At 40.7% G+C, this 15879-nt stretch overlaps 1 pseudogene; it reads right to left on the minus strand.

Moving 5' to 3' along the window:
* Window positions 1–6810: 6810 nt before the first annotated feature.
* Window positions 6811–7717, minus strand: LOC115894866 (annotated as a pseudogene).
* Between the last annotated feature and the right edge of the window lie 8162 nt (window positions 7718–15879).

Consider the following 15879-nt stretch of genomic DNA (forward strand, 5'->3'; position numbering starts at 1 on the left):
GCTTCTTTCTTCTCTTCTTCTTTATGAAGTACGATGGAAGTCTGGGAGTGGGCTGGAGTGGGTGGGGAGGATGCTGGCTTGAGGGTCAAAGCAGCCACTGTGAAGAGTGGGAGGGAGCCCAAATGAGAGAAAATGGAAATGGGAAGCACTTCTGAGTGTTCCTACGTTAATTATGTGGCAGCACAAAACCTGCTGCTTAAACTTTTTGTTAAATATTACCTTCTTGCTCTCATCTATTTTGTTCTTCCATAGGAACTCTCAAATAATTTTGTCAAGTTCCAGAAACAATATTTTGAGGTCGAGGGGAGTTGATGGAGTTTGCATTAAATTAATGTATTATTTTGAAGAGAATTGATGTCTCTACAACACTAATCCCTCTACCCCAGGAATACACCTCTGTATTAGTCCATTTTAATCCTGCTATAATGAAATACCCAAGACTGGGTAATTTATAAAGAAAAATAAGTTTAATGGACTCACAGTTCCACACAGCTATGGAGGCCTCACAATCATGGAGAAAGGTGAAGGAGGAGCAACGGCACATCTTACATGGAGGCAGGCAAGAGAGTGTGTGCAGGGGAACTGCCTTTTATAAAACCATTAGGCCTCTGAGACTTATTCACTATCATAAGAACAGTGTGGGAAAACCTGCTCCCATGATTTAATTACCTCCCAGCAGCTCCCTCTCACAACATGTGGGGATTTGGGGAGCTCCAATTCAAGATGAGATTTGGGTGGAGACATAGTCAAACCATATCAACCTCCTGAATATTTACTCCAGCTTTCCTGGGTGTCCCTTGGAAGAATTTTATATAGTACTTTATTTCATAGAGCTGCTGCACCTTTCTGAATAAAGACTCAGGACACTTTAATTTTTCCTGTTGTCTTTCATTATCTTGTCCATTTTGCCTTTTTTTCTTTAAAGTCTATTATTGTATTAGATCATTTTTTGTGCTATTATTTAAGGATTTTTTTTTGTTTTGGGGGAAATTTATTTGCAACACAAATCAGGTGATTTCTAAGATGTATACATTTTCGGCAATATATCTTCATTGTGAATAAATTGTTACATTTAATGTTTTTTCCTTCTGTTATAATTTGTCCATTTCACCTTTTTTTCTTTAAAGTCTGTTATTGTATGATATCACTTGTGTGCTATTATTTATGATTTTTTTTTTGTTTTGGGGGGATATTTATTTAGAAGACAAATCAGGTGATTTATAAAATGTATGCATTTTCTGCTGTATATCTTCATTGTGAATAAATTGTTGTATTTAATGCTTTTTTCCTTCTGTTATAATTTGTGTGATATGAATTTTGGGTCATCCGACTTCTCTCAGTTTGCATTTGCCTGATGTATCTGTACCCATTTTTTGTCTTTTGTTGTTTCTGTGTTGCTTTGTTTAAATCCTGAATCCTGCACTCTCTATACAATTGGATTGCATTTCTTTTGACAAATGAAAAGAGGTTAGTCTGTATCTATTTATTGTAACAATCCATGTTTGATTTTATTTTTTCTTATTTTCTTTCTTTCCCTATTTTGTGTTTTTTTTTTAATATTTTGCTAAACTGTTACATGACACCCTGATTCTATAGGATACTTTATGTTTGAAAGATTCTTTTTAAATTTATATTTCTCTGATGATCTGCATCATAAATGGCAGTATTCACTGTTTCCCTCCATGAAAAATTGACTTTTTTTCTTTTTCTTTTTGGTAGAGACAGGGTCTCACTATGTTGTCCAGGCTGGTCTTGAATGCCTGGCCTCACGTGATCCTTCCATTTTAGTCTCCAGAGTAGCTGGGAACATAGGCATGTGTGTCACTGTGCCCAGCCAGGACAAATAGACTTTTTGAATGTTTCCACTTCATCATGTCTTGCCTGAAAATCTTTCCTGATTTTTCAATTTATATTCTATGATTTTCCACACAGATAATTATTATAAAATCAGGCCGGACGCGGTGGCTCACGCCTGTAATCCCAGCACTTTGGGAGGCCGAGGTGGGTGGATCACGAGGTCAGGAGATCGAGACCACGGTGAAACCCCGTCTCTACTAAAAATACAAAAAAATTAGCTGGGTGAGGTGGTGGGCACCTGTAGTCCCAGCTACTCGGGAGGCTGAGGCAGGAGAATGGCGTAAACCTGGGAGGCGGAGCTTGCAGTGAGCCGAGATCGCCCCACTGCACTCCAGCCTGGGGGACAGAGCGAGACTCTGTCTCAAAAAAAAAAAAAAAAAAAAAAAAAAAAAAAAATCATTGTGTATTTCTATGTAACCCTTATGCTTTCATTTGCAAAATTGTTTTATATTTGTAGTCTAGTTTTAATTCCATATTTTATTGGTTTTTATGTTCTCCCACCATTTCTGTCATTTCTGTTAATACCACAATGTTCCCATTCTATATTTTAATATATCATTTGATTATTGGTTTACGTCTTGGTGATTTTTAAAAGCAATAGCACATAGACGGTACCATTTTATTTTATTTTATTTATTTATTTATTTTTGAGACAGAGTTTCTCTCTTGTCACCCAGGCTGGAGTGCAGTGGTGTGATCTTGGCTCACTGCAACCTTTACCTCCCGGGTTCAAGCTATTCCCCTGCCTCAGCCTCCCGAGTAGGTGGGATTACAGGTGCCTGCCACCTACATCCCACCTACATCCAGCTAATTTTTTTTTTTTTTTGTATTTTTAGTAGAGATGGGGTTTCACCATGTTGGTCAGGCTGGTCTTGAACTCCAGACCTTAGGTGATCCACCCGTCTCGGCCTCCCAAAGTGCTGGGATTATAGGCATGAGCCACCGGGCCTGGCCGATGGTGTCATTTTAATTTTTAATTCTTAATGCTACCACATTTTAATTTTTCTTGTCTTTCCTTATCTTGTCAATTTCTCCTTTGTTTGCTTTAAAATCTGTTACCATATTGTATCATCTTTTGTACTGGTATTTATGGTTTTTTTTAATTTGTTTTTTTGGGGGAATTTATTTAGAACACAAATCAGGTGATTTCTAAAATGTACTCATTTCCTACAATAAACATTTTTTAAAGTTTATGGTTCCTTGTGATGTGTAAAGGCCTGAACTCTTTTTCCTATAGAGCTGAATATTTGTGTAAGCCTCATATTTAGCTGGCTTCTTAAACGAAAAAATGTTTATTCAGGACTGGTGTTTTCCATAAATCAAGTGGATGGATTTTTTTTAAAAAAATGCTTTTACTCCTACCTAGTTGTTAGAATTCTCGCAAATAATAAGATAAGGGCTGGCAAATGTTTATAGCTCTTTCCTTGCTGGAAAGAACGATTGAACATCTGAGATTTCCCCAAGCGCTGATCTGTTACTTCCTTGTGTTTCTGCTCCTTCTTATCTGTCTGTAGCACTCAGAAGTGAGAACATTGGTGCTTATCCCTTCCTCTCTAGCCATTGTCCATTATTGGGTATCATGATTCCAAAACAAAGGTAGAAGGATGTTGTTGGGGTGGATGATGGGATGGTTGAAATAGGACTTACCTTAGATAACACCTGTCTTGTGGAGACAAACAGGTTTTCAGTTTTCTGGTTAGTGCAGACCTTCTACTCCGAACTGGACAGTAGATACTTGGGCAAAATTAGTCTCATCTTTACTAATAAATTTGTTTTGGTTTTTTGAGACAGAGTCTTGCTCTGCAACCCATGCTGGAGTGCAGTGGTATGATCATGACTCACTGCAGCCTCAACTTCCCCAGGCTCAGATAATCCTCCCACCTCAGCCCCCTGAGAAGCTGAGACTGCAAGTGCATGCCATCACGCCTGGCTAATTTTTGTATTTTTCTGTAGAGACACAGTTTTGCCATGTTGTGCAGGCTGGTCGTGAACTCCTGGGTTCAAGGTATCCTTATGTCTTGGCCTCCCAAGGTGCTGGGATTAGATGTGAGCCACTGTGTCTGGCCAAATTCATTCATTCATTCTTGAATAAGAAAATATCTCTGCAAGTGACAGCCTGCAATTTCATCTTTGCTCCACATGTCTTATTCGTTGTGGAATTTTTCTAGTATATGTGCTGCCAAAGCGAGCACTCATTGTGGGATTTTTCTAAAAATCTCATGATAATTTTATTTGCAGCTAAATTTCTTATGTTTTAGGAAGTCTTTTTATTTTAAATAATCTAGTCTCCATGATTTTGATCAGAAAATAGAAGATTCTCACTTGTGAACTTCTATTGAAATTTCAACTTAAACTGGAAGTCCAAAATCCTTTTTTCATACTAACATTATTAACAGCAGAATCTTAGAATACTTACCGCATAATTTCCCCACCTTCAGGGATAAATTCAGTGTCAGACTCTCTGTTTATTAACTCAACAGCCATTCCCAATTTTTCCCCCAAACTCCCCAGCAGCTAGAATTGACCCACAGCTGGCCAATGAGATATTAAAGAATATGCATTTGGAGTTTCTGGCAAAGATTTTCCTCTCTAATAAAATGAAGGAAATATAGAGTGGGATTTCTGACCTCATTACCTCCTTTTCTGTATTTAATTTTTTTTATAGTTAACAAACTTCATTTTCTAGTATAGTTTTAGATTTACAGAAAAATCGAGCACATAGTACAAAGAACTCCGTATACTTATCCCAGCCCAAGCCTGTCCCTTGCCATCCTTTTTATCATTAACATCTTCCATTAATGTGGTACATTTGTTAAGATTGATGAGCCAATATTGATACATTATTATTAAAGTCCAAAGTTTACATTAGGATGCACTCTGTGTTGTGAATTTTATGGGTTTTGCCAAATGCATAATGTCATGTATCCACTATTTTAGTATCATACAGAATAGGTTCACTGTCCTAAAATTCTGTGTGCTCCACCTATTCATTCCCTCTCACTCCTCCTGAACTCCTGACCACACCGATCCTTTTACTGTCTCCATAGTTTTGCTTTTTTTTTCTTTTCAGAATGTCATATAGTTGGAATCACACAGTATATGAGCTTTGCAGGCTGCCTTTTTTTTTTAATGTAAAAACATGTGCTTAAGGTTCCTCTATGTCTTTCTGTGGTTTGGTAGCTCATTTCTTTATTTCTTTTTTGGTAGGTCACTTCTTTTTACCCATTACATGGATATACCATATTTTGTTTATCCATTGGCTTGTTGAAGGCCATCTTGGTTGCTTCCAGCTTTAGGCAATGTTGAATCATGTCGTTACAACATTCATGTGGAGTGTTGGATGTTCTATTGTGAGAAGGCAACGCATGGAACCAAGGCAACCGTCTTTTTACCATGCAGTGAAAATCTGAGGATGAAAGTGAATATGCGAAGGATGCAGAGTGGAAGGCAAGGAAGAACTACATCCTTGAGGATGTGTGTGAGCCAGTGGGCCAATCCCAGGGTTCCTTGTCAGGTAAGCACTAAGTCTCTCCATGAATTAGCCTACTGTTAGTCAAATTTTTCCTGAGCTGCAACAGAAATTATCTTAACCAATGAAAGGGCTAGTCCATGCCATGATTTATCCGGTTAGCATATTTTATTTTCTCTAGCACATTTTAATTTATCTTTTAAGGTAAAAGAGGGCTTTACTATTGTGTATTTTTAAGTAAGAATTTTTCTGACTTTTTATATAACATGAGTCACATCCAGATATTTTACTCTAAATTTTAATAGGTGGTAACTCATGTGCAGTAAATATTAAATTGCGATGACTAATACAAGAGATTCACATTCCAACGCTCACATTAGTTCTCGAGAATGTTGGTTTTTAATGTGGCTGGATGCCTCTGTCTTTTCTTCACTTTAAGCTCAGTCTCTTTATCCTATGCCTCGTGAAAGGAGGGTGACTATCTTACTCATCTTCACAAATTGGAGGCTGTCAAGCAGTCAGTGAGTCCCCTTGAAATACTGAGGGACACTAAATTCATTAAAAGTAGCCATCCAGAAGGCTAAAGGAGACAGCCTTCAGTGATTAAGAAAGAAAATCAGACTTGTGACTGCCACCTGATGAGCAATCTAATTTTAAAAGCATCGACATCCTTCATAAAAAAAATCATCAACATTCTTCCAACAGTTATCTCAACACTAATCTGTACTCTGAACAGCCTAAGTCTATCACGATCATGCCTTTGTTAGTCAGCCTTTGCTGCTTCCAGATCACATGCATTTGCCAGGGTTGAAGCACTCAGTTTACCCCAACACAGACTTTCCAAATCCTCACATTAACGGTCACCTTCCGGATCAACACATGCCAAGCTGTCCTCTTTTTCTCTTACCAGGTTTTCAGACTTAAAGATCTTTGCATTCTCTAAATCTCCAGTTCCTAAGGTTGAATGTCCTTTGTTTCTTTAATTGCTCTTCATGAGACATTATTTCCAGACCCTTGATTATCCGGGTCTCTCCTCATGGGGTACAATTTCTCCTGTCAACATCCTTCGTTCACTGTGGTACTTGCGACTCCACGTGGTAGTGTCTTAGGCTGGGCTCTCCCAGAAGCAGCCTTCGGAAGAGGATTAACATGGGGATGGGTACTTGGAAGGTGATCCCAGTAAGCATGAGTAGGAAGTGAGGAAGTAAAACAGGGAAGGGGAAGACACTAATACAGGCTGTGTTACTGAGCCTGTATTGCTATGAGCAAGGAAGGCTGGGGCATGTCATTCATACTTCAGATGACTGGGACACTATATAGAGCTTACTCTCAGAGTTGTCTCACCTATGGGTGAAGGAGGTGAGATATTTGTCCAGTCTCCTATCCATTATTAGTATTCTGTACAATCTGATAACCACTAACAATTATAAACATTCACAACCTTTTCAGTATAATCTAGGATTCTTTAATTTATTTTTCTTTTCTTTTTTTGTAGTTAGCTATTTAATGAGGTTCTTAAGACATTTAGAACACCAATTTGTGAGGATAAATTCCATTCGTCAGGGCAAACACAGATCGCGGATAGCCCTGGAACTGAGGAACAGCTTTGATTTTTGGTAAAATTTGTGAGTCCACAGCTTTCTGATCAATCTTGCGCTGCTCTGTAATCTCGTATTTCTCTTTTTCTGTGTCGAAGATCTCACCTTCCTGGTGTCTGGGCTTCCGCAGCTGCTGCTTCTTGAAGTAAGCATCAATAAGATGTTTTTGGATTTTTACATTGCTGATATCGATTTTGGTTGAGGTGGCAATGACAAATTTCTGGTGTGTTCTTCGTAGAGGAACTCGATTGAGGACCAGAGGTCCAGTCACAAGTAACAAGCCACTACCCAGCTGCTTCAGGAAAACCAACCTCTTGCCCCTGTGGCTTCCAGTGAGGATGATCAGAATGGTCCCGGGGGTAATGCTGGCTCGCAGTTTTCTCACATGCTAACTGAAAGGATTTTTGCCGTGGCTCAACAGCTTTCGAGGCACATCTTCAGTAGGATAATGTCTAGGCATTTTGCAAAGTTTAACCACCTGGGTACTGCCGTTCTTGTCACCACCAACTGGTTTTGTAAGAGTTGCAAGAACCTTCTCCTTCTTTTTCTTTTCAACCTTGGATTTAGCAGCTGAGTACTTCCTCTTGTACATGGTCTTTCTGGAATACATGGCAGATCGGGAATATCTGGCAATTCCTCTGACAAGGACAGGGTTGCTGCTGCAATGGGCCTTCCCCTTGTTTGGCTTCTTAGCCTTGAGGTTACCCTTTTTCACCTTGCCACCAGCATCAGCCTTCTTGGCTTTGGGTTTCTTCTCTTTAGCATCTGGCTTCTCAACTTTTTGACCCACCATCTTGCAAGATGGGAAAGAGCTAATTTGTTTTTCATATAGCTGAATCATCCCTGGAGTCCTCCCAGATACACCGTCAATGAAAACCCCTGGATTTCCTCGTGGATAGCCAAATCTCTGCCAACTTGTATATGAGCAACTTACGTATTTATTATTTATGTATTTATTATTATGTGTCATATATTATATTGTATATATTATTTACTTAATCATTGCTGATCTCTCTGATTTGGTTAATGGGGATGTAGGACTTCAACGTGTCACAATCACTCTTCAGCCTGCCCTTTCCCGGCTTCAACTTTCTGTTTCTTTGATTTCCTTTGGCATGAGGCACGTATTCCCTGTTCTAACACCTTCTCTTACCTGGTTACCTCCTGGTCAGCTCTCAGGTCTCAGCCCTGCCATGGGTCAAATAGTTAACAGTGCACATTTCCCGATGAAACCTCACACATTAGAAAATGAAATGAGACAGCTGTCACAGACAATGCCCAGAAAAGCCATTCAGCTATTTTGCCTTCTAGTTGAAGAACTCAAGGAAACTAGATTTTTCTGTGTCAATGTGCACGACAACATCTAGATTTTCCATGCAAAGTAATTAAATTAGTGTACTTTGCAGGGTTGCAAATTTACTTGCACTGTATTTAGATGGGCACAGAAATTCTAACTTCTTTGTTTTCTATGCTGTATCTGGTTTTTCTCAGAATTTCCTCACCATGTTGGAAACAAGAGGAAAAATTAAACTTGCCAGTGTTTATTATTGCAGTTGTTTCCAATGTAAGTTGGTTTTCCAATGACTCAGTCTCTTCAGAGGAAATGCTTGATCTTTCAGATCGTTTTCTCTTTCTCCAGGCTTCTCTCTTCCCTGATTAATGCCTCTGGGTGTGGGGAGGGCTGTGTTGAGCTGGGGCCCAGGATGGAAGGAGTGCAGTCCTCTCTGAGGACTGGAAACTGTTGAGCTTGTGCCTGTTGCTACCTCTAGAATCTATGGTCTGGATGACAGGCTTCTGGTTGCAGACACCCCGCACACTGCAGTCTGTGTCTTGATTCTGACCTCTGTCCACCAGCCTTTCCACCATCTTTGTATCCTCACAGTGGGCCACATGGAGCCTCAGAATTACTTGCTTTCTCTAAGCAGCCATAAAGCCTCATAAATCCAGCGTTAGGTTTATCTACTCAGTCACCTTCCTTCAGCAAGGTTGCCCTCCCAACTCCACACCATACCAACATGCAGATGATGGTGGCTTCTCTGACAACATATCTAGGCTATGGCCTGGGTCTCCTAACATTCTTTAATTTGTTCGCATTTCTCTAGATATTTCTATTGTTTCCCCTATTTCAGGTTTTATTGTATGAAGGGGGAAGCAAGAGCACACACATCTGTCTTTCTTACCTTTGTAGATGAGATAGTTAGTGCTTACCAAACATTCCATTCCACTCCCTTGTATGGTCTAGGTGCCTATTTGGGGTCAATTATCACCTCCAGGTTGATACAACTAAGAGCCATAAAAGAACAAGAAACAAACTTTTGTTGCGATGAGCCCATGAGATGCTGGAGTGTGTTACTGCTGCGTAGAGGTAATCGTCCCACATAAAACACTATTTCCCAGTCTGCTGAAGCAAGAGGGATACATTTTATCTTCCTGTCTGTAAAGGAAATTCTCTGGTTTGTGTCTTCTGTTCTAGGAGGTGAGGTGCATTAAAGTTTCATTTGTGAGCCTTTATGGGGTAAGATTCAGCCCCACTGGGACAGGTAGGTTGGACTTTGAACTAGGATTCATCCCCATGACATATACTTTCATACCTAATTATACATGTTTTTAGATGGCTTTCTGAACAGACACAAGGGGCTATACTGAGTCCAAATGCTGGAAATCTACATGTTAACAGAATCATCAACGAGCCAAAAGGTGGTCACATCCCTTGCAAAAACATGCAAGGAGTGTGTTATGGGCTTGGTGTTCCCTTAAGGCTGCTGAAGTTCTACCCCCAGCACCTGTGAACGTGACCTTATTTGGAGACATTCTTTGCAGACGATTAAATTAATTAAGATGAGGTCACTTGGGTGGCCCCGATCTAATACGACTGTGTTGTTATGAAAAAGGAGCATTTGGACACAGAGACAAACACACACACACAGAAAATGATGTATACACCCAGGAGAGCATCATGTGGAGATGGAGGATTGGAGTGATGCAGCTACAAGCCAAGGAATGCCTGGAGATGCCTCAAGCTAGGTGAGAGGCCTAGAACATCTCCCCTCTCACAGCCCTCAGAAGAAACCAGTTCTGTCAACACCTTGACTTTGGGCTTCCAGACTCCAGAGATGTGAGGCAATATGTTTCTTTTGTTTCTGTCTCCCAGTTTGTGGCATTTTGCTATAGCAGCCCTATAATAAGTGCGGGATGATCCACACTAATTTAGGATAATGGTTACTCCAGGGAGAGAGGTGAAAAAGTGATGGGTGGGAGGGAGGGGCTTCAGAAATCTCTAACATTTCTTCTCTAGGAGAAAACGAGATCTGCACAGATATGGTAAAGTATTAAATATGTTTGATCTGTTTGGCGTGTACGTGGGTGTCATCTTACCTAATGTATTTTTTGGTCTGTTTGGAATACAGCAAAAGCCCACAACAATTGGGATAGAAATGGCTGGGTTATGGTTCGCAGTCTTACACAGCAGGCTCTGCTTGGCTGCTTCGTTAACCTTGCATTCCACGGCCCTGCCTTTGTTATACATGTGAATTTTCTGAACTCCCCAGAAATCATAGGGTTTTTCATAATATTCACCACCATTCATAATTTAACATGTGAAAAATGTGTTTCACACATTTATTTGCTTTCCATAGCAAAACCAGCAACAGCAGTGGCAATAGAAGCAGCCTCGAAGGCTACATGGGAGGATGGAAGCCAACAGCAAGGGCATTTTCATGACCACTGAGTTGGGCAGCTTCCAATGGAGGCGGTATGAGACTCTCCCTTGTGGACTTGAAGCTTCTCAGAGCCTGCAGCGAGTGCTGGGAGTTACACTAGTTTGACAACTGATAGGCCATTTTCCCAGCCTCGACAAAAAATGGGAGTTCAGGTAAGTCATCAGCCATAGCACCACCTTTTAACTCGGAACCTAGAATTGTGTAATAACCCTGGCATTTAAAAAAAAAATAGCTCTGAGACTGTCAAAAACTACACTTAGTACTTGTTAGGAGTTGGTTTTTAATCTTAAAAACACATAGTAACTCTGACAAATATGTGCTTTATATGTGCTTTGAACTTGGCAAAGAAACCTCTCTGGGCCTCAGTTTCTCCACTGTAGATTGGGGATAATAAGACTATCTTTTGGCCGGGCGCGGTGACTCAAGCCTGTAATCCCAGCACTTTGGGAGGCCAAGACGGGCAGATCACAAGGTCAGGAGATCGAGACCATCCTGGCTAAACCAGTGAAACCCCGTCTCTACTAAAAAATACAAAAAACTAGCCGGGCGAGGTGGCGGGTGCCTGTAGTCCCAGCTACTCGGGAGGCTGAGGCAGGAGAATGGCGTAAACCCGGGAGGCAGAGCTTGCAGTGAGCTGAGATCCAGCCACTGCACTCCAGCCCGGGAGACAGAGCGAGACTCCGTCTCAAAAAAAAAAAAAAAAAAAAAAAAAGACCATCTTTTAGGGCTCCTGAAAAGATCAAACGTGTTAATTATTTATATAATGTGCAGCACAGAGTTGTGTAAACATTTATAATTATTTCAGGTTTAATAAGCGTTTTGACACTTTGAAAGTACTTTCTCCTTATAGGTTAATTTGAGTTGCAACAGTCCTGTGTTATAGAGAGGAATGATTAAAATCACCACCATCCCTTTTTTAAAAAGAAAGAGAAAATGAAGTTTAAAAGACTTCCACAGCTTGCTTCGGGTCACACAGAGAGCAAGTAGAAGAGCCAGGTCTGGGTCTTAGCTTACTGTCATACCCCTCAGACAATTCACACACCACCGAACAAGAATGGGAAAGTCTCGGGGCATGGTGGCTCACGCATGTAATCCCAGCATTTTGGGAGGCCAAGGTGGGTGGAACACTTGAGCTCAGGAGTTCAAGATCAACCTGGGTAACATGGTGAAATCCCATCTTTACAAAAAAATACAAAATTAGCCAGACTTGGTGGTGCGTGCCTGTAGTCCTAGCTGAGGTGGCAGGCTGAAGAGGGAGGATAACTTGAGCCTGGGAGATGAAAATTGCAGGGAGCTGAGATTATGCCACTGCACTCCAGCCTGGGCAACACAGCAAGACTCTGGCAAAAAACAAAACAAAACAAAACAAAGAGAGAGAGAAAGAATGGAAAATATTTTGTCATATCTCTTTCATGGCCTTGAATTATGATTTCGGAAGTGACAATTATTTAGAGATGCTTTACATTCATTTCTGATTGGTTCCCAATCACAATGTATCCCAAAATTAGCTTAAAATGTGTGACCCTTCAACTCTTCTGTTGAGTGGTTAATATCCTGTTGGGAAATATACGCAACAAGAAACCTGCAACAACTCCCTTCACCACACGCTGCCAGTCGACGCAATGGCAAGAACCATCTCTTGATTGCCTGTGCTTTGGGTTTTGCTTAAACAACGCATTTGCGTCGGAGACCTAGAGGGAGGCACATATGCAGAATCTCTGCCTTGAGTCCTTAACTCTGGAAAAGTCTTAGTGATGAGTTCTACCCCTTCCTCCCAGTGAAGGTAACTCTGATCTGCCTTAACGGGAGTCATGTGCTATTACTATTATGAAGTCAACTTTCACAGAGCTAAATAGTCTCAACAAATGTCCAGATGTTCAGATAAAAAAGAAATAAAAAAAACCACTTGAGCAGGCACAGTTGAAGGCCACATAAATAGTAGTAAAGCTGCTAAACCTATTTGCATTTCACACCCAATAATTTCAGGCTCTCTCTGCCTTAAATTAGAGAGTGTGATTGTTCAGCCCAGCCGTTTCCTAACCGCAACGGGTGTGAACAGTGAAAAAATATAGATAACAGATTGTCTCTGTACAGGGATGAACACAGCCATTTTTGTGTCTTGCTTTTCCTCTCCTCTTCTCATTAACTAAGCACTCAAGGCCTCCGGGCACAGTCTCTGTTCTGTACATGCTGATGCTGGCCTGTTGAGCGGGGGTGGGGGACTGAGCTTTCCAGCCTCTAATGTCAGATGTCCCATTTTCAGAACGTAACTTGTAAAGTTTCCCAAAGGAATGTGGTTCAGGGTGCCCTTTGGTTCAAGGCATGAGCTCACTGTCTTGCAAGAGCAGTAAATTATGTTGTGCTGCAAAGGAACTGTGTGAGTTTTGAATGGTAGGCTCGTAAAGTCATGATTTATAATTAAATTACATCTCAGGAAAATGTCCCAAGTTATATCTATTTGGCTTTCTCCAGCTTTTTTGAAGGTCCTGCAAACAGACTGAATGGAAATTTCGCTTAAGAAATTGTTGTCATAAAATTTTATGGAACCATCTCAGTGGTTAGGGGACTGTTAAGCATCCCTGCAGGGGGAAAAACAAACACAATTAGACACAGACTGGCTACTCTGTTTGGAGGGTGAAAACCAAAGTCACGCTGGAAATGCCACATCCACAGAAGCACAGCGTTTGGCCTGAGCTGGATTTTCTGATGTAAGGTTAACATTAAAAATCTGTTGGGTTCTAACTTTCTATTTTGTTATTTTCTTTCTTCGCTTTTTCCTTACCTCCTCATTTTTTTTCAATAAAAAATTGTTTTGTTTCTTTCTCCCTCTTAAAATTATTTTTCATTTTTATTTGTTATAAAATGCACATGAAATGTAGCATCCCCACCATTTTTAAGTTTAAAGTTCAGTAGCATTAAATACATTCACATTTGCCTACAACCACTACCACCATCCGTCTCCAGAAACTCTTTTCATCTTGCAAACTGAAACTCGCATCCATTAAATATCAACTCCTAAAGTTGTTAAATAACAACTCCCACCCCTTATCCTCTGGCAACCACCATTCTACTTTCTATCTCTTTGAATTTGACCCTCTCTAGGTATCTAATATAAGTATTAGGTTGGAGCAAAAGTAATAGCAGTTTCTGCCACTTAAAAGTAATGGTAGAAACCACAATTACGTTTGCACCAACCTAACAGAGTCATACAGTATTTGTCTTTCTGTGACCATCTTCCTTCACTTATCGTCATGTCCTTTCGTTCATCCATGTTCTAGCACGTGTCAGAATTTCCTTCCTTTTTAAGGCTGAATAATATCCTGTTGAAAATATATATCACATTTTTCTTATCTGTTCATCCATTAGACACTTGGATTCTTTTTCTTTTTATTCATTAGTCATGCCTTTAGTCTTGAGCTGTTTTTGGCAAAGCTGCAACTTTGTGTAGATCGTCGGTGCATGAGTTTGTTGCATTGTGGGTGATTGTGGATGTGAGTGAGCTGAGAAAGCTCAATTTCCTTTGCTCTTCGTGGCTTCTCCTTTTGAGCCTCTCACAGCACAACATAACAACGTGAGGGGAATATGAGATAAAGAGTTTGTGGAACAAAGCCACAAGCTACAAACCACATTGGATTTTCAGGCTAAGAACCTTTTTTATGCAGACAATAATACTCCATTATGCAGCCTATACTAGGTAAATACAAATACAGGTGAAGCATCTTTGTATGGTAGACGCTTCAATTTGATCACTCTGTCTACCCTGTGTACAAATGGAATGCACTGGATTTTTCTTTGTCTTACTGATATTGGCTCATTATGACTCAGTCTCCTGTGGTAGCAATTGTCACTATCTTTCTCTTAAAGCTTCCGTTTGATTGGGCTGACCTTTTCCTATCTTCTCTCCAATTGCTAAAGCTCTTATATACCTTGTTGAGCAGGTGGTCAACTTAGGTGATAAATTCACACTTCTCACCAACTCCCTTGAAACTATTGACAGCAACTGATGTCTACGGAGTGACTGACTGTATCTGTCAAGAGTTCTGCTAGGCGCTTAACATACATTATGTCATTTAATCACAACAATGCCTTACTTTAACTATTACGATTGCTCCTGTTGCATAGACAAAAGCTCGAGGCTCAGTAATATTCTGTGAGTTGTCCAAGGTCACAGAGCCAGGAAGGGATGGACCTGGGTTCAGTGACAGGCTGTATAACTTCAAGTATACTTTTTGATTTGAGACACTGCCTTAGAACACTTTGTCATATCAGAAAGGGCGCTCAGCTCAAACCCTCTTCTGTGTTAGCAATAGTGAAACTTACGATTTAATATAGTTATTTGAGGGGTATTATTTTGTGTATCTGGCTTTTTTTTACTTGTATATTTCATTTGATTTTTTATTCTGAACTCACCGTTTACCATCATTCTATTTTTCCCATCACCATCAACAGTAAAAGTATGAAAACTAGATGTATAGTTAGATTTTTTTTTACCGTAAACAGCAGAACTCAGTTCAAACTGCTTAAGAAATGCAGATCTTCGGGCCGGGCGCCGTGGCTCACGCCTGTAATCCCAGCACTTTGGGAGGCTGAGGCGGGCGGATCACAAGGTCAGGAGATGTAGACCACGGTGAAATCCCGTCTCTACTAAAAATACAAAATAGGCATGGTGACGGCGCCTGTAGTCCCAGCTACTCCGGAGGCTGAGGCAGGAGAATGGCGTGAACCCGGGAGGCGGAGCTTGCAGTGAGCCGAGATTGCGCCACTGCAATCCAGTCTGGGGGATAGAGTGAGACTCCGTCTCAAAAAAAGAAATACAGATCTTCAACACCTCACGTTTCAGTAAGTCCGCAGGGTGCTGGTTGCTGGGAGTGGTTGATGTTGGGCTCGTTGATACCAAATTTGAAATATTCCAGGAGGTAAGGGTCTGGCATCCTTGATGATGGCTTCCTCTCCCAGCTGGGAGCAAGATGGCTGAGAAAGCCCTGGGCATCGTACTTAGACAGGCGATACCCACAGAGGAGGGGATCTTCTCCTCTCGTGTTTCCTTAGGAATGGGAGAGCATTTTCCAGGTGCATTCCAGCCAACTTTTCATCTTTATTCACTGGCTAGAACGGATCCAGGTGCCTATTCTGAAACATATATCTGAAAAAAGTGAAATAGAATAACCAGAATTAGGCGGTCACTTGGGGGTGAAACTGATGTCAGGGAATCAAATTCAGTCATGAATGTATATGT

This window comes from Rhinopithecus roxellana, chromosome 19 (genome assembly GCF_007565055.1).
Source record: "Rhinopithecus roxellana isolate Shanxi Qingling chromosome 19, ASM756505v1, whole genome shotgun sequence".
NCBI lineage: Eukaryota > Metazoa > Chordata > Mammalia > Primates > Cercopithecidae > Rhinopithecus > Rhinopithecus roxellana.